Source organism: Erinaceus europaeus, chromosome 8 (assembly GCF_950295315.1).
Source record: "Erinaceus europaeus chromosome 8, mEriEur2.1, whole genome shotgun sequence".
Lineage (NCBI taxonomy): Eukaryota > Metazoa > Chordata > Mammalia > Eulipotyphla > Erinaceidae > Erinaceus > Erinaceus europaeus.
The window spans coordinates 8,718,475-8,738,922 of record NC_080169.1 but is presented as its reverse complement, the minus strand read 5'-3'; the positions used below and the strand labels follow the sequence as shown (position 1 = coordinate 8,738,922).

The 20,448-nt window shown below is 41.4% G+C and overlaps 1 long non-coding RNA gene across 1 annotated transcript in view; it reads right to left on the bottom strand.

Annotated features, from left to right (window-relative positions):
• Positions 1–20,448, bottom strand: part of LOC132539858 (uncharacterized) — a 73,475-nt gene that overhangs the window by 12,995 nt on the left and 40,032 nt on the right. The gene's annotated exons all lie outside the window — the stretch shown is intronic.

Here is a 20,448-nt window from a genome sequence, read left to right as displayed (position 1 = left end):
TTCATAGTTTATGGGGCGAGAGTCCACTGGATAAGACTGTATCCAATCTCTTGCTGATATGTGGGTCCACATTGGGCAAACCTGAAAATACATTGCCCAGAGTGTAGGAGAGAATTTTATTTTGCACTGGAAAAGCACAGAGCAGCTAAGAATTATGCTGAAAGTGCTGTTTTACTCCTGAGAAGTAGGTTATGACCTTTCACATGAAATTCAGCCAAAACACTCATACCACATTAGCACCAGTGAGTGAAAAAGAGAAAGGGGACAGAATACTTTCAAAGGTACCCCAGAATTTATTTCCACTGCTAACCCCTTAAGTTTTTCCAAGCTTTTAGAGTGCATGAATTTAAATCAATGTTACTATTTAACCCTTTATATTTGCCTTGGTTTATCTTCTGGGTCTAAGAATAATTCTGTGCAAATGGTTTAGGGCAATGAGCATAGCCTAATGATTTGTCGTCTTCGGATCAAGGAAATCAGGGTAACATCCAAAGAAGATTTCAAAAACGATAGATGCTACAAAGTGGTGGGACAAGCATTATCAAAAGAAAACAAAGTTGTTGGTCCATATATATTTAAAAAAAAAAAAAAAAAACTTCCAAGGATAGTTTTCTGGCACTTAACTTGGTTCTTTGTGTGTGTGGAGCATAGAGTGCAGGACAAGACGGGGTCAATATTTAAATGACACCTGTGACAAGGGGTCTGCTTGATGTGGTTGAACATTTGCTCTCCTTCCACTCGGCTCTGTTTATAAACATCCCAGCTCTGTGTGTAATAATAATCCAGGCACAGGCTTTTGTCATCCCTCCCTGATCTTTCTGGTACTAGAGGGCTTCAGGAGGAGGTGTTGAGATTTTGTGTGCGAAAGCTTGTCAAGGGCACATCAAAATGTAATAACGGAATCAACTAGCAGACAGATTGGATGGCAGATTTTGGCAGCTAACAAGGAGCTTTCTCGTTATAGGGTGTGCAAGCTTGTGGGTTGCACTGCAATTAGAAATGATTTTTTTTTTTTTTTTTGCCGAAGCTCTTCTTATATTTTTCATTCTCATAAGTGACAACAGCAAAAGACTACTTCTCACTCCCTAATCTACTCTATCTCCCTGTTGCTAAAGTAACTGGTATCTTAATTTAACATCAAATTAAAAAAAAAAATCAGATCAATGTTATTCAGTTTTTATGAGAAATTGACACCACATGTGAAAATCAGTAATATATTTCTTAAAACTAATTATTTTGATTTTTTTTTTCCTCTGTGTGCAAAATGTCCTTTTGGTATTTTTTTTTTTTTTTTTGGATTTGTTGTTGTGGTTTTTACCATATGTCTTCAGAAGGGAAGCAAGATCTTTGTTTCTTAACAGCTGATGTGTACTTGCTACTGTGTCACACAGGAGTCCATAATACTGTTAGCAACAACTAAATCATTTCCACAGAAACTACTTTTAGCATTCAGGAAGGGGAAAAAAAAAAAAAAAAGCACTTTTCTGCTACTTAATAGACAGATTTCATGTGAAATCAACCCTGCGAATCAGATCAGCCTGTTTTCTAGATGTTAAAAGTAATATACCCAAAGGAGTAAATGGTATCCTTGGTGATTCAAAGCTTATCTGGGCATCACTGGGACAACACGCAGCTAACTAGACAACTTCCAGGTCACTCTTGATTAAACCATCAACAGCCTAGAAGGGCATGAACACTGAATGTGGGGTGTGGGGATGTGGGGTGACTGAATTCATATCTTAACACACATGCAGACAGTGTCCATTCAAGGCTCAAATGCCATTCTAAAACACTGCTTCAAATGGGAAGGTTGATGCAGACAAGTTTCTAGAGCAGAGGTGATAGACAATAAAATTACAGTGCAGGTCATGATATTTTTACACAAGATCTTCTGTCTGGCTAGCGTCGTGGAAGGGATAACCCAGGAACCAAGTTTGTGGCGGTAGCAATACAGATCTTCATTCATGTGGGTGCCCCAGAGTTGGGTATGTAGGCACCTGGTTAAAACCACATGGAGCCAAAAACCATAATGGCCATCGACCTCCCCCTGCACACCCTCCCTTTCCCCTCCCCAGAACCAAGCCTGCCCTGGAAGTGGAGTCTCCATCCATACATAGTTAGGAGAGGGGCGGAGAAAAATGGGAGGGGCTGGGGCGGAGAAAAATGGGAGGGGCTGGAAAGGTAGAACCTCCCTAGCAACTGTTGCTAGTGATTCAACTGGTAGGAATTAGCTATACCCTGGGGGGATTTAGGAAGGAGACCTTTAGTCATTTGTAAGACAAGGCAGGAGACTGATATGTAAATAATAAAGGGAGGGCCATTAGTAGCATGGAATGTACAGTGTGGGGGGCAGGGAGAGGATGGATGTCCCCTCAAGTCAAGCCCTGCCAAGCTCAACCACATGCTCACAATTTCCCAACAATTTTTTTTTTTATTTGAATCAGCAGAAAACAGTAATTCAAGAATCAGTTTTGGGGGCAGGGGCAGGTGATGGTGCACCTGGCTGAGCTCACATTTTACAGTGAGGAAGGACCTGGGTGTGAGCCCCCAATCCTAACCTGCAGGGTTAAAGCTTCACAAGTGGCAAAGCAGGGCTGCAGGTGTCACTGTCTCTCTCCCCATCCTTGCTGGCTGTCTCTATCCAATAATAAATTTTTTTAAATAATTTAAAAAAATAATGAAAGAATCAGTTTGGGTCCAGTGGACCGTGTACTGTTTTGCCATGTGCATGACGTAAGTTTGAGCCCAGCCTCCACTATACTGAGAGACTTTGGTTCTGAGGTCCTTCTCTCTCTCTCTCCCTCTCTCTCCCTCTCTCTCTCTCTCTCCCCCTCTCTCCCCCTCTCTCCCCCTCTCTCTCCCTCTCTCTCCCCCTCTGTCCCTTCACCCCTCCCTCTCTCTCCCTCTCTCTCCCTCTCTCTCTCTCTCTCCCCCCTCTCCCCCTTTCTCCCCCTCTCTCTCCCTCTCTCTCCCCCTCTGTCCCTCCACCCCTCCCTCTCTCTCCCTCTCTCTCCCTCTTTCTCTCTCTCTCTCTCTCTCCCTCCCTCTCATTCCCTCTCCCTCTCTCTCCCTCCCTCTCCCTCTCTCTCTCTCTATCTCTATCTCCCTCCCTCTCATTCCCTCTCCCTCTCTCCCCCTCCCTCTCTCTCTATCTCTATCTCCCTCCCTCTCATTCCCTCTCTCTCTCTCCCCCTCCCTCTCCCTCTCTCTCTCTCTCTATCTCTATCTCCCTCCCTCTCATTCCCTCTCCCTCTCTCCCCCCTCCCTCTCCCTCTCTCTCTCCCTGTCTCTCTCATTCTCTCTCTCCCTGCCTCTCAGCCTCTCTGTCTCTATCTAAAAAATAATAATAGTGAATTGACTATCTGAAGAAAGTCTATTCAAAGTCTTTTGGCCGGGGAGAGGGGGGAGATAACATAATGGTTATGAAGAGACTCTCATGCCTGAGGCTCCAAAGTCCCAGGCTCAGTCCTCTGTCCGATCATAAATCTGAGCTGGGGAAAAAAAAAAAAGTTGCAGAAGTTGTGAAATTTTGAAAGTATGATGTCTTGGCTCCACAAAAGAAATGTGTGTGTATGTGTGTGTGTGTGTGTGTGTGTATTCATATACATATATTAAAACATTTTACTTAATCTTTCTATCATCTTATTTTCTATTGAATTTGATAGGGCTAAGAGAAATTGAGAGGGGAGGAGGGGACAGAGAGGGAGAGATAAAGACAGACACCTACAGACCTGCTTCACTGCTTATGAAGTGACCCCCTTGCAGGTGGGGAGCCAGGGATCAAACCCAGGTCCTTGTGCATGGTACTCTGTGCACTCAGCCGGGTGCACCACACCAAGACCCTACATATATTTTTTCATATGTGTATATTTGCATATGTATCATCTTGGAAACCAATGTTATCTCAAAAGTAAATAAAATTAGTAGATTGTAAACAAATTAATTTTCCCTCAAGTATAAAATACCTGAAAGCAACACAAACCCTCACTGTTAGCATTCTCTATTAAGATGTTGGGTAGTCTCGTTTTTCAGAAGTGTAATTCAAAATTCTTATTTCCTCTTTTTCTTTTTTTTTTTTTCAAAATTCTTATTTCCTGAGCAGAAAACTAAAAGCAAGATGGAGTGGATCGCCTCTAAAATAGCCTCCCATGACTCTAATCACTTGGTATTCCTGCTCTTGTGGAAATCTCTTTCTGAGTGTGGACTGAATGTAATTATACCTTCAGGCAAATATAATATGACAGATAACAGAACAGCCCTTCCATATTAGGTTACAGAAAACACTGTGACTTCTGTCTTGGGCATTTTCATTCTTTCCCTTACCCTAGAAATTCCTGCTGCCATCCTGCCACTGTCCTAACTGGGAAGCAAACAAGATAAGGAATTAAGAGAAGCCACCCATCACAATCCTATGAAGAAAGGAGACCCTCTATCCAACAACTTATAAGGAAAAGAACCCTGTTAAAAAAAAAAAAATCAACCACTCTTCTGTCTAGCTTCTCAGTATGTTAGGAACAATCTTGTGTGAGAATTTGAGCCAGAGGCATGCAGTTAAGTTATGCCAAGATTACTGATGAGAAAATTTTGAGGTAATACTCAAATAATAAATATTTGTTGCTTTAAGGTGCTTTGCATTAGAAGGCAGCTATGCTCACCACTATACCACCAGTGCAGCTCTGCGCTGGGATAATTTGTCATGTAAATCCTACCCCTAATGTGTAACATGTCAATGCTGAGTAAAGAGAAGAGGATAGAGGCTAATTATTGGTCTGGTTTCTGGGTCAGGTGGTATTTTGAAAATCTCTATAATGTGACTTATTTTTAAATAACTAGAAAAATTAATCTTTGTCTTGAAATGGCATTTACTTCCAATCTAAGCAACTACTTGGTACATGTTCTAAATTCTATTAAGTACAAGCACTCAGAAATAATAGATCAATAAAATTCTCAATCTAATACTAAAAATGTCAAAAATATTAAAACAGAGTTATAATTCATCTAGAACATCATTATATTAATTGAAGCATAGAGTCACAGAACAAATTTGGAAGGTCTGACAGCGTAGTTGTAGAAAACAAAATCCTAGGAGTAGAACCATCCTTCTTTGAGCAATGGTTCCAATAAGATCAACTCAAGACCTGGAATAAATTCTGAAATATCTCAATGCTTCAACCTCCACCTCTGTAAAGCAGAAATATACTATTCTATGTAAACACTAGCATAGTAGTATGATAGTTACTCAGAAAATGTTAGGAATTACTATGATATTTTCAATACTAAAAGTTGAAAATTAGAACAAATGTTAATTTTCTCAGTACCTGATTTCAAACATATGTAGTTTAAACACCTCTAATTCTTCTTCTTCTTCTTCTTCTTCTTCTTCTTCTTCTTCTTCTTCTAGCATTTGCCCTTCTTCCGTAGCCAGTTAACAGCGTCAGGTTGAGCCTGATGTAAAGTGTCGAGACCTCCTTTGAATCTGGGGAGGTGGCAACACCTCTAATTCAACCTAATTCTGGCTGTTTCCTATGACCAGACTTCCAGGAATACTTGTGATTTCAGTCTTAATGCTGATAATTAGAACAATGGAAGCCAACATTTCTTTACATGTAAAGGTAGAAGACTGGGAAGACCTCTCAGCAGTAGAGCACAGGACTTGCATATCGGATGCCTCTATAGGCACAAATTTAACCCCTAATCCCTAGTACCATGAGATGTCAGGGCTGAGCAGCGCTGTTTTCCTTCTCATTCTGTATCTACCATCAAATTAATTCATTCATTTGAAAGGAAAACACAACGATATTAAAATGTGTTTCAAAATATGAAGAAGCTATAAAGGACCCCCCCAAAGGCAACACAGTGAAGTCTATACAAATATCAAGATGGGATTCGTATTCTGTGGGCCAGGTACCTATAACCAATGGTTTCCTTTTCCTTTTGAAATGATTTTACTTGTTTTCTTCTCTTTTTTTTTTTTTTTCATTTTTCTTTTGATAGAGTGAGACAAAGACAGAGAGACAGATAGTGAGAAAGCAAGATGTGAGAGAGGGAGAGGAGAGAGAGGGAGAGGGAAGGCAGCGCCAGTACTCTTTCACTGATCATGAAGATCCCCCACAAAGGGAGGGACTAGGTACTTGAACCTGGGTCTTCTAGCATGGCAGTGTGTGTATTTGACTGAGTGTGCCACTACCTAGCTCCCAAAATTGTTTTTTTTTTTTCCAGAAAGAAAGAGGGAGAGAAGGAAAGACCCCACAACACTGAAGCTTCCATGTCCACTTGGTCGATTCCAAATTATATTCCTCCATGAGGATCATTTCTGGAACCATCCGTTCCACCCCGGTTCCATGGCTGCCAGTTCTCAGCAACATCGCCCCGCCAGATATTCGTCGGGATGCGGCATCATCTAAGTTCATTTCCCACGTCTACGCTCGACCGGACCTGCCAATCTACGCGGAGATCTTCGCCCACCCTGTCCAACGCTTGACGTCTCGTCACCCAATCTGGTCCCCTACGCCTACACTGAACTTCTCTGTTCCAGTCTCTTGGAAACAGAGCTGGCAGTCAGCTGAGGTCAAGAACAAACACCTCATCACAGACCCCTGCAAGCGTCAACCCGGCTTTGACCTAGCACGTTATGATTGGGCCCTCCTCAATTGCTATCCAACAGGCCATGGCCGGTGCGCCGCTATGTTCCATCGCTGGGGAGCCAGAGACGACCCGAACTGCCCCTGCGGCTCCAGACAGACTATGACCCACATAGTCAACGACTGCCACCTCTCCAGATTCAAAGGAGGTCTCGAAACTTTACATCAGGCTCAACCTGACGCTGTTGACTGGCTACGGAAGAAGGGCAAATGCTAGAAGAAGAAGAACTGAAGCTTCTCTTGAGTCCTAAACATGAAAAAGCGGGCACACTACCCAGGTGAGCTATCTTGTAAATCTTTTCTAGTAAAAAACAAATCATTACTAAGTCAGTCAAATATGTCGAAGTAAATATATTAATGATATCAACAAATGAAGATAAGCCTACAAACATTTTAAAGATAAATGTTTCTTGGGAAAGTTTCCCAAGCAGTGAAGCAGGACTGTATGTGTCTCTCTGTCTCTTTCCTTCTCTGTCTCCCTCTCCCCTCTCAATTCCTCTCTGTCTCTACCCAACAATAAAAATAAATAAATAAAACTTTTTAAAAAGAAGATTAAAGTTTCTCTAAGAGTTTTTGTGGTTGTTTTTATTTATTTATTTATTTATTTATTTATTTATTTATTTTTTGCCTCCAGGGTTATTGCTGGGGCTCAGTGTCTGCACCATGAATCCACTGCTCCTGGATGCCATTTTCTCCCCCTTTTGTTGCCCTTGTTGTTGTAGCCTTGATGTGGTTATTATTGTTGTTGTTGATGTCATTCATTGTTGGATAGGACAGAGAGAAATCGAGAGAGGAGGGGAAGACAGAGATGGGGAGAGAAAAACAGATCCGTTCAGGGAGTCAGGTGGTAGCATAGTGGGTTAAGCGCACGTGGTGCAAAGCACAAGGACAACAACAATAATAACTACAACAAGGGCAACAAAAGGAAATAAACAAACAAACCAGACACCTGCAGACCTGCTTCACCGCTTGTGAAGAGACCCCTCTGCAGGTGGCGAGCTGGGGGCTTGAACCAGGATCCTTAAACTGGTCTTTGCACTATGTGCCGTGTATACTTAACCCACTGTGCTATTGCCCAGCCCCCAGGAGAATATTTTAAAAGCATCAGAGTGGAAAAACATTTCAGAGTGGTGGAGTAGGGAACCAGTTCGGCTAGATAGTCTCTTTGTCCCACTGTAAGTACATTTCTGTGTTTGGTATAGACGGAGGGATGTACAGATAAGGAGGGCAGATGGTGGTTATTTCATGATGACTCAGTTTCTGTCCCTTTGGACATGACTGACCCACCTATACCACACTCCAGTCCAGGAAAGAGAAGGCATCACAGCCAACAGTACCAGACCCTGAGTTTCTTCTAGGAATCATATGCTCTTTCCAGATTAAAGCCTCTCTAGTTATATTCCTCAAATTTCTGAGGGTGAGGAGAGCAGTTAAGACAGAACAGCCAATAGGAATGAAGATACAACTTGAGTTTTGTAGTTGGTATAAAAGCCACCAGAATGTCAATGTTCCTATACACAAAAGTAGGTCTCACCTAGCAAGGAACAGGAACAGCAAGTAGCCTATGAAGGCTAGGACTGGCACAGAAGTCTAGGCATGTTAAATATTTCAGAGATTGGGAGAAAGAGGAATTCTTTTTTTTACAAACAATTTTATTATTATTATGTTTTATTTATTATTGGATAAAGACAGAGAAAAATTGGGTGGGGGGAGAGAGGGAGAGACAGAGAGACACCTGCAACCCTACTTGACCACTCATGAAGCTTCACCCCCACAGGTGGGGACCAGGGCTTGAACCTGGTTCCTTGTTCACTGTAAATGTGTGTGCTTAACCAGGTGTCATTGCCTGGCCCCTGATGGGTAAGTTGTTTACATTGGGCATATCAAGAATTAATAGCCAATGAATAAGGATTTAATTTGTTGGGAGTTTCCCAAAGGAAAGGAAAGGAAGACCCCAATCATACATTTCTGAACTTACTGTGAAGTGGATGCAGAAGTCACTTACGGATCAAATCTATTGGCTTTATTACTAGTAACACTGGATCAGAGAAGGTGGCCTGAGGTCCCAGTCAGGAGCCTTACTTCCCTGAAGCCACCCAAAGCTGCAGGTTCTCCCCCGCAGAAGAACAGCCTGCATGGCCCTATCCCTTTACCACAAAAAGAGACTAACAAGCCCTGCCTGCAGGCAGATGAGACTGAGAAAGAAAACCCAAAGGAAGCTAAACCATACACAGTCAGTTATTTTCTCCCAATTAGACAATCAAATAACCCCCCTTTCCCTTAAGAAGGGGGCTGGAAGGAAGGGTGAAAGTTTCTTCCCTTCTCAGTATTTCCAGGACAGATGTTTCTATTTTATAGTCCTCAATCAGGATGCCTGAAAAACAGAAAAATATATATATTCTTTTTGCATTTTCCTGACACATTCTGTGAGTGTACATTTTTATATTGAGAGGAAAAAATCTATTTTTTATGAGCTATAAACTCTCATTTAATCTAATCAGCCCAGTTTCTTTTCCATTTATTGGTGGAATTTTTATATAAGAGCATTAAATCAAATTTTCTTATAAGTAAAAAGGGGGCAAATAACAGCTCTTTTTATGTGTTTCTTTTCTTTTAAATATTTATTTATTCCCTTTTGTTGCCCTTGTTTTATTATTGTAGTTGTTATTGTTGTCATTGTTGGGTAGGACAGAGAGAAATGGAGAGAGGAGGGGAAGACAGAGAGGGGGAGAGAAAGACAGACACCTGCAGACCTCCTTCACCGCCTGTGAAGCGACTCCCCTGCACGTGGGGAGCTGGGGGCTCGAACCGGGATCCTTACACCAGTCATTGTGCTTTGCGCCACCTACGCTTAATCCGCTGCGCTACCACCAGACTCCCTTTTTATGTGTCTCAAACTGCTTGTCACTGACTTTATCTCCAAGGAACTTAGACCCTCCAGCATTCCAGGTCATAGTCTAGATTCCATGGTCGTCTGGATTCTGTTTGTTGTTGTTTTCCCAGATCATTTTATTGAGGAATTTTGGGCTGTTTTAGGTAAATTTACTGCTAGTAATGGCATCTTGTCCAAAACTACACATAAGTTGACATCCTTGGATACTGAAATTGATGTGTGGCATTTTTTAAATTTATTGATGTGTGTCAGGTTTTACTTCTTTATTGATGTGTGACATGTTTTTAAATCATTCTGTTGGGTGAGGTGGTCAGTGGTTCACAGCATAGTTGCTGCCGGCTGGGTACAGTTTCCTAGCTTTCCGTGACTGGTGTCTGCAATCACTTTCCCCCCAGCTGAGGTCCTTTTCTACAGGCATGTTCCAGACCCCAAGGCTTCCTCCACCTCCTCCCTCCCCCTACTCCCTAGAAGTCTGTGCTTGGGTACAAGATACCTCATCTAGTCCAAGTGTCATGCTTTCTCTGTCTCTGACACTAGTTCGTGCTCATGACCCTCCTTCCCTACCCTCAGCTCATGCCCACACACCAGTATCATTCACAGACTTTACTGTGACTGTCACCCGATGTCTAACTGATTACTGAACGCTAACAACAAAGAACAAATTTTACTATTGCCAGAGGCCACACAAGAGCCAGGAACAAGGACAGTATCTCTGCATTTGATCATTTGCTTTTGCTTCCATTATCAGAAGCAGGTAAGAACATATTTACTTTTATTATCCCTCTTATAATTATATCCAGGGCATAATCCCTACAAAGCATATGCACAATTTCAAAAACCACTCTTTGGGTGTCAGGGGAAATTATATCATCACAAGCTGGCCAGCCAGAATATCACTATTACTCAACTTACTTTACAAAATGGAGTGGGGGTAAAATTCAGGGGAAGGTACATTCGAACATCAAACAGGATTGATGGGCTTATCATCATTGTGCTACATTACTGAGTGACCTCTGCAGACTGGAAATTGGGTTACATCAACAAACCTCTCACTTTAAAGTGTGAGATGAAAGACTGGCCTCCCCTAATAGTGTGCGGTGTGACTGGTTCGGGTTTAAAGAAAGTATGCAGCCAGGTACCCGTGTCACATTTCAATCTGTGATACTGACATGGATGTGAAAACCCAAGCCTTTGAAACTGAGCCTTCCATATGTGGGACAAAAACCTGAAATGCATTCTGCTGCGAAGACCTGACTGAGAAAGGAGGTAAGATGATAAAGGGAAAACCTTCACTCGGGGAACATTTCTGAGTTCTCCTGCCATGGGTCGTAACTCAAGTCTGCCAAAGCGGAGCTTAGTTAAGATAATTGACATTGGTTTGTTTGGGTTTCTTTTTTTTTTCCGCTAACAAGGCTTACCTGACTTGTAAGGAATCCAAAAACTCAGTGATGTGTTGCCAAGTCAGGGAAATTATTTACTTAACTTTACCAGCCTTCCTTAAGATCAATTTAATTATAGTTCCCCGATGCCTTGCTACCCAGTGTGACTGTCTTATTATTTATTTAGTTGGTTACATCGGTTTCTGAGTTGCTCAGCAAACTCTCAAATAAGCAGCGAAGCTCCCAAATATATGCAAGTTTCATTAACTCTCTTCAAGTCATCTTTATGCTTTTCAGCAATAGCCCCAAAGGAAAATGTCTCTGTCCTGCACTTTTATTTTTTTAATCTAATTTTGATCTAGATGATAACAGATATAAAGCAAACTATCTGATTCTCTAGCTTAATCAATAATGTCCTTATATAGCACATGTAGGGATTATAGAAAGAGAATTTCTCAGTTCTTCATGCATCGTCCTTAATAAAGCCCTCAAATTTTCCCTATTTGTGACCTTCAAGTTTCAATACAGAAAGGGTAGTAGCATTTATATCAAAAAGAGCATCTGAATTCATCATAAGGAAAACATAAAAAGTGATTTGCCAATGTGATGAAACAAAAACAGATCTCCTATAGTGGAACACAAAAGTGCCTTGCTGTTTTTTGAAGCCTTGAAAATGTCTCCAGACCCAGGTCCTTTCTTGGCATCAGGCCAAGTCCTGGTCCCCGTTACCAGGCACAGAACCCCGGGATGCATTACCCTTCCCTAATTCTTCATAGTCGGCTTCAATTGGCAAAAGACTGAAATCTAACCACAACAGTTAAAAGAGAAAGGCTAACATTCTACTATAAAATATACAAATCATGAAATGTATACAACTAACAAAAACAGTTTCAATACTATTTGATGAGAGGAATTTTGTGGGTTCTTTCTTTCTTTCTTTCTTTCTTTCTTTCTTTCTTTCTTTTTTAAATTCAGCATTCCAGTAATGTGAAACCACTGTTTAAGGTAGAAAATCATTTTTCAATCTCAGGAAACATTGTTACTAGCTGCCAAAAGTCTATCCATATAATAAAAACTATTTGGTAATGCTGAACACCTGCACGTTTATAGACAGCCTCTCAGGACAGCTGTGGCTGAAGACTGAGTCTACTGATGCAGCAGTCAAGCAGAATTGCAAAATCTTAGATAAGAACGCTTACTGAATTAGCCACGCATGTCCCTACACTAAGGCTAGTATATTTATTGACGGACTGTGATAGTCATTAGATTCAATAAAAAGCAAACAAAATATGTCAAGGTTCCCAGCTGCTAGAAGCGTACATATTAAGGTGGTGGAATACACAAATCAAAACATACTAAAGGTATAGATATAGATCATGTTTATGGAAGCCATGTGCAAATACTGATTTCACTTCCCATGCTTAGTTTGTGTGTGTGTGTGCAGGGGGGGGGGTTTGTTTGTTTGTTTCATTGTTTGATTTCCTTGCTAACTGGTTTTATTGGGGGAGTGGGGGGGGAATGCAGCCACCAAAAATTTGAAGGCAAAACTTGTTAAAATAGGTGAAAATAGTATCCTGTCCTATCCTATCCTATCCTATCCTAGGGGTGATCATCTCTATCTTATGGCAGTGTCAGTACTCACTGGGGGACTGCAGAACATTAGACAGGAAAAACTTTTTGCATAATCACTATGCTATCTTCCCAGCCCTAAGAACCATTATTTTATATTCTTCAAAAGTGCAGAATTTCTTAGCAATCATCTTAAGAATAGCTTGCTCATTATCAAATACTATTCCAGCACCATGACACTGAATCTTCATAGCTTTTTACAGCTCTTGTCTTCACTAAGCAATCAAGCAAGAACCAGAGATTGATTTAGTATTATTATGACAAATAATAGAAAGTAAAGGGCCAGGTGGTGGTGCACCTAGTTAGATGCACACATTACAGAGCACAAGGATCCAGGTTCAAACCCCTGGTCCCGTCCTGCAGGGGGAAAGCTTCACGAGTGGTGAAAGCAGGGCTGCAGGTGTCTCTCTGTCGCTACCACCCGAATCCCGAGTTGTTAAATTAAAAAAAAAAAAAAAGCTTTTCCTCTCTTGGATTTCAAAAGTTTCTAACTTAATTTTCTCTAGTACATGACGGGAGCAATGCATCATTACCTTTCCCCCCAATCCAGATATGACCTTTTGATCTTCATCATACTTTCTCAAGGTTCTTTCCTGTCACAGGCATTGCTCCCCACCTCGTTATTTTCCCAATTCACACACCTTCTTCCTTCCTCCCTTGCTGACTTCTAAAGCTAGAATCTTTGCATGTCAGGATTACACAATTCGCAGAAATACAAGGGTCAAATTAATATCATTCTTGGGTGCTAGTTCCTTCCTTCGTTCTAAGAAGAACAGTAGGAAATTTTCTGGAAGCATTTTTAAAGTTGCTTTCACCACGTTGAGACATGTACTCAGTCATTTTGGTTTTGAGATTTTTGTTTTTCAAAATCAGGCACAAGTGAAATGTCAACATGAGCAAAAAGTGTCAAATGACCTACCATTCGTCAGTGTGCGCATTAAGGGTAAATTTTGGTGCTGGCTATCTATTCACACAGGGTAACCCTGTGATAGCTTAAGCTCCTCTTTTCCATCAATACAGCATTTTGAAATGCCAGTTAGAGTAATATAAAAGGAAAAACCACAAAAGAGCCTTTTTTTTTTGGATTGTGGGGGGTGGCTGGAGGGACAGAGGGGCAGCATGGTTTTGTCCTTGTGTAATTCCAGTGTTCCTGGGCACTCTGCCTCTGGCTGTTCATATCAAATGGGAAGAGGAAAGGGTGAGGAGACAACACAATACCACTCCATCATTCATGACATTCCCCCTGGCTCCATGCATGTTGTTCCCATGTGGTGTTGGGGGCTCAAACCAGGGAACTCACCCTCAGGAAAGTGAGCACTCTACCAAGTACATAGTCCCTGACTCCTAGGACCAAGGCTTGCTTATTTATTTGTTTGTTTGTTTATTATGAACCACTCAAAACTATCACTTGACTAGTAATAAACAATTAGCTATACTGTGCATCATACTTCACAATCAAAACATCATGGTTACAAATCACCACCGAAATTAACTTCAAGATCTATGAAAATGCCAGTAACCTTGCTTTCTAAATGCTATTGACCTTTAGAATAAATCACAGATGCTTAACTACTGGACGGTGTGTCCCATATGTGAAATACAGATAAAGCTTAGGAGCTTCCAGTAAATCAAAACTCATATTTTTTGAGAACCACAGTAGCTACTGGCAGAGGAGGGGGTAGAACTTTGACGGCAGACATGGTGTGAACTGTACTCCTGTAATCTTATATTCTTAGGAACCATTATTAAATAACTAATAAATCTATATTAAAATGAAATCGAGGGTGCTGAGGCTCTCTTGTCCCAGGTTCAATCCCTCACATCACCATAAGCCAGCACCAAGCAATGCTCTATTAAAGATTAATTAATTAAAACCAAATATGGCAAATTAGTGTTTAGTAGAGGTGACTTAAGAAACAGAGAGCATGGGGAGTCGGGCTGCAGCGCAGTGGGTTAAGCGCAGGTGGCACAAAGCACAAGGACTGGCTTAATGATCCCGGTTTGAGCTGTCCGCTCCCCACAGGCGATGAAGCAGGGCTGCATGTATCTATCTTTCTCTCCTTCTATTTGCATGTATCTATCTTTCTCTTCTTCTTTCTTTTTCCTTTCTTCCCCTCCTCTCTCCATTTCTCTCTGTCCTATCCAACAATGACAATAACAATAATAACTACAACAATAAAACAACAAGGGCAACAAAAGGGAATAAATAAAATATTAAAAAAAAAGAAACAGAGACCACATGAGCTTAGTTATGGCACACTGACTAAAGCCGTACATAGATGTGGTAAAATTTACTACATGCTGGCCGGTATTTACCCTATAGCACTTTTTCTTTTCCTGAAAAATTCAAGTAGTATCACTACGAATAACAAATGATGTTCTCAGTACTTCCAAAGTTCCCATTTCTTCTTCTAGCGTTTGCCCTTCTTCCGTAGCCAGTCAACAGCGTCAGGTTGAGCCTGATGTCAAGTTTCGAGACCTCCTTTGAATCTGGAGAGGTGGCAGTCATTGACTATGTGGGTCATAGTCTGTCTGGAGCCGCAGGGGCAGTTCGGGTCGTCTCTGGCCCCCCAGCGATGGAACATAGCGGCGCACCGGCCATGGCCTGTTCGATAGCGATTGAGGAGGGCCCAATCATAACGTGCTAGGTCAAAGCCGGGTTGACGCTTGCAGGGGTCTGTGATGAGGTGTTTGTTCTTGACCTCAGCTGACTGCCAGCTCTGTTTCCAAGAGACTGGAACAGAGAAGTTCAGTGTAGGCGTAGGGGACCAGATTGGGTGACGAGACGTCAAGCGTTGGACAGAGTGGGCGAAGATATCCGCGTAGATTGGCAGGTCCGGTCGAGCATAGATGTGGGAAATGAACTTAGATGATGCCGCATCCCAACGAATATCTGGCGGGGCGATGTTGCTAAGAACTGGCAGCCATGGAACCGGGGTGGAACGGATGGTTCCAGAAATGATCCTCATGGAGGAGTATAATTTGGAATCGACCAAGTGGACGTGGGGGCTACGGAACCATACTGGGGCACAGTATTCTGCAGTGGAATAGCATAATGCCAGAGATGATGATCGCAGTTTGGAAGCGCTCGCGCCCCATGAGGAGCTGGCCAGTCTTGCAATGATGTGATTCCTCGCGCCCACCTTTGCTGCAGTTTTTATGAGATGTTCGTGAAATGACAGGGTGCGATCGAGAGTAACGCCAAGATAGACTGGCTGGGCTTCATGCCAGATTCTCGTACCGCCAAGCTGCACATTAAGCTCACGTGAGGCCGAGGCATGGTGTAGATGGAAAACAGATGATACCGTTTTTGCTGTGCTAGGGATTAGTCGCCATTTTTTACAGTAATCAGATATCAGAGACATGTCTTTCGTGAGTGTTTCCTCGAGGATGCCAAACTTGGATGCCTGAGTTGCACAGCAGATGTCATCGGCGTAGATGAACTTCCTTGAAGAAGTTTCTGGAAGGTCATTGATGTAAATATTAAATAGCATAGGAGCCAGAACAGAGCCCTGGGGGAGGCCACTTGAGACAAGTCTCCATCTGCTAGACTTGTCACCCAGATGCACCCGGAATCTTCTGTTTTGGAGAAGAAACGATATATTGTTGGCCACCCATGGAGGCAGGCATCTTGAGATCTTGACTAGGAGACCACGGTGCCAGACCGTGTCATAGGCTGCTGTGAGATCAACAAAGACAGCACCCGTCTTTAAATTCTTCTGGAAACCATTTTCAATGTAAGTTGAGAGGGCCAGGGCTTGTTCGCAGGTAGATCTTCCTTGGCGGAAACCAGCTTGGGCGGGTGATAGGAATTTCTCTGTAAGAGGAGAAATATGTGACAGAAGCAGCCTCTCAAGGAGTTTGTAACACACGGAGAGGAGAGAAATTGGTCTATAGCTGGCGGCCAGTGTTGGGTTTTCCTTTGGTTTCAAAACCGCTATTATCTTCGCACGACGCCAAACTTTGGGCATAGACTCAGATTCCAAGATGTGGGACAGGAATGAAGCGAGCCACTTCTTTGCCGTGGGACCCAGGTTAAGAATGAGTTCTGGGGTGATGCTGTCATAGCCAGCAGCCGTTCCCAGTTTAACCCTCTTCAAAGTGTCTTCCAGTTCAGACAGTGTAAAGGGAGAGAGTTTTGGAGATGGACAAGATAACCGGAAGTGGGATGACCACTCGTGGGAAATTTCTCTTTTCCAGACTGGGTCGATCTTAGCACGTCCAACTTGAGTTAGATGACTGGCCACTGAGTTTGGAGATACGGGAGGATGGGAGACGGGAGGGGGTTGGCTACCGGCACCCAGTCTGTGAAGAAGCTTCCAGGCCTTCCTACTTGAGTGGGTGAAGTTCAGACTTTCCGTGAGTTGTTGCCAGCGGGTTTGGCGTGCTGCCATAATGCCAAGTCAAAAGCTCTTTTTTTTTTTATTTTGGATAGAGACACCATAGCACTGAACTTTGTTTTATCACCTTTCAAGTGGTGCATTGGCTGGAACCTGGGACGTGTCCCTGGCAATGCAGAGGCCCTATCCTGTGAGCTCTCTCTCCAGCCCTCAGCATCTCCTTGATGCTAAGTTTCTGGATACTGAATTCACATATCTGAGTGGAGGAACTAGGTGTGGCAGGACTACAAGCTTTTGGGTCTGCTGCTCGTTCTTATACTTCTCACCAAGTCATTGAGGTTATTTGCCTCTTCCTATCACTGATGAAAAAGAGAGGTATTAAATTGAAAATTTCCATTACGACTTCCCTTTTAGAGTTTTCCCTATGAGCAGCAAAGTTACAAGCTCATCAAACATAAATGGAAACATTTATTTGATCGGTCATTCCCACACATTAAAAGTAGCTCTTCTGATGCATTATTCACACACACACACACACACACACACACACACACACACACACACACACACACACGCATGCATAAAAGTGGATGTAGCTTATCCCAAACCTCTCTAGACTTTGTATTCCCAAGGCATGGTTAGAAAAAGCCACTGCTCCTTTCCTGAGCAATATCTGCCTTTACTTTTCTGTAACATCTTCCATAACAAGAGGTAAGAGTACATACACTTGGAGTGTACATCTCTCCAGAGGGAATAGTTAAATACTTTAAGATCTAAAATAGTCTGAAACTTATAATGGAGTAAGATGATGTTTATATTGTGACAAATATGTATAATGTAAAATTTACCCTTTGAACCATTAAAATGTATAATTCAGGAGCATTACACACATTCACAGTGTTATATGATTATATGTTTATTTTTCTATTTCCATAATCTTCCTTATCCCAAGCATATATTTTTTTCTTTTTGCATAATGGGATTTTCTGAAATGCAGATATCATCTGGAACAGAGAAAACTGAAGTGTCTGATTCCTAAGAGATTTCATAACTCCCTCCTGACTTTTCCTTTTTTCATTCAGATACAAAGACAGAGACCAGTCTCATGTCGTGTTGGTACACAAACCTGGGATTCTTGCATCGCAAGAGAGATATCTCTCCACTCTCCCCGAACACTAACTCTTTAGTCATTAATCATTCTCCATGAACTCTTTTCCCCAATATCTGGTAACCTGTTCTATTTTTCTCTGTGAACTTATTTGCTGAGTGCTTTATACCACATATAATGTTGGTTTGGATCTCTGTAATTCTTGGACTCTCCTACGGGTCAAGAATTTATATTTTCTTGAATGCAGTATGCTTTAGTGACTGACTTCTAAAGAACAGAATGAAGCAAACGTGACTGGATGACTTTGCTAGGTGGCAAAGATAACACAGCTTCCACTTGACAGCCTCTCCATTTTTCACTGTATTCTGAAGAATGCCAAAAGTCCCATGGAAATGACATGTGTAGGAACTCTGACCACAGCCTAAGCTGAGGCCCCAAACAATAGTCAGTATTAACCAAAAGGAATGTTAACAAGCTTCCAGGCCATTCCAGCCCCGCACTTTCCAGTCACTGCTGAGGATCCAGTCCAATCAAGCCTACCTGACCTCAAGAAACTTTCCCCAAATTTCAAATCCATGAGCAAGGAAATGTTGTTGATTTTTGTTTCTTTGCTTCTCTTTCTCTCTCTTTCCTTTTATCTCTTCTTAAGTGCATCTCCATATAGTGAGAAGTCTCACAACTGCCTCAGCCAGACCTCAAATTCTAAAATGCAGAATCTGATCTTATACTAGCAGTTTGGGGAAACCCAGTCCCCATCTCTGAGCAGCATATGGTAGTCGTATTGAAAACCCACTGGAATGAGCAATCAGGTCTGCCTCCTCTCCTTGCCCTGCCATTTCTTACCGTCTCTGCTGTCACACAGATCCCTGTAACCCACTGCGGTGAGTACATTTTGTGTCAAAGGGCTTAGATTATAGAGCTGTTCCCTCTTCAGTCACAGTGCAATGGCTATTTCAGATCCTCCTTATTAAGTGAATTTTAATTCTGCTGTTGTTGATCAGAGAATTTTATTTTAAATTCTTCTTTATCTGAGAAGCATCTTGGGGGAGTTTTTGTTTTTCCAGATGAAGGGGAGATACTCTCCAAAGATAATCAGAATAAAAGTTGTCTTTTATTTTCTCAAAAATTCGTTATAATAAATATAAATGTGTATATATAAATATAAAAGTCGTTCACAGTTAAAATTTTCAAACATATCCTAGTGAAATAAGGTAACATAACTTTACTATTGTATACAATGATTTAGTTGCTCCAGTAAAGCATGGAAAATAACACTATAAACCATGCACTGTAGGTACATGAGTACTTGATTTAGTGCAAGAATTATCAAAGTAATACAACTTTTAAACCTATGTATGTATTTGAGCAAAATCAGAAATTATGCCAGAAATTACATTATAATCCTCACATGTGAAATGAACCATTTACAGACAACTACAACACTGCTTAGAAATCATTAAATCTTTCAATTTACTGGATTTTGCTTTAAATTCAGAAACAAAAAGCTCCTTGTCAAGTAAGAATTTCAACTCCTCTTATGTTTAAAGACAAATTCTGGTTGCCCAATTTTTTCACCAGCCACCTGCTAAAAGATATTATTGGGGGGGGGGGGCAGGTGATTTGACATATGGACTGACAACAGATTTCATATTAACACTTGTCTACTTGTCAGTTCTTTGTGAACAAACTGTAATACTTTTAAAAAATGCATCATAAAACTCCTGGAAATTATAGGTAATACAGTAGGAGGCAAAATACAATTAATATAGAAAAATCAGAGGCATTCATTTCCCAAACAGTAAATCAGATGAAGACACCTGAAATCAATCTCATTTATAACTCAGTGCAATTATGTATTTGGGAATAAACTTAACAAAGGAGATGAGAGACTTGTATACCGAAAATTATGGGTGTCTATCAAAAGAAACAAGTCAAAGACACAAAGAAATGAAAAGTTATCCCATGCTCTTGAACTGGGAAAATCAACATCATTAAAATGACCATCATACCAAGAGCAATATACAGATTTAATATAATCCCTTCCAAAGACTCACATTTCTTTAAGGGAATGAAACAGAAGTTACAGAAGATTATCTGGAACCAGGAAATATCCAGAATCATTAAGTCAATACTGAGAGGCGAAAAAGAGCAAATGTCATCACAATTCCTAACTTCCAATTCTATTACAGAACTACTATAATTAAAGCTGTGAGGTAATACATAAGAAATAGACATGCAGATCAATGAAATATAATTTAGAACCAAGAAATAAACTAGTACACCCATGGACAACTAATTCATGATGAGAGGGAACAGAAAATTAAATGGAGAAAGAGTATTTCCAAGAAAAGATGCTGAGGACCAGAGCATCACGCTGATATATATGTGTTGCTGAGGTTCAAACCAAGGACCTCATGCTTGGAGTTCAACACTCTATCCAGTGTGCCTACTCCTAGGC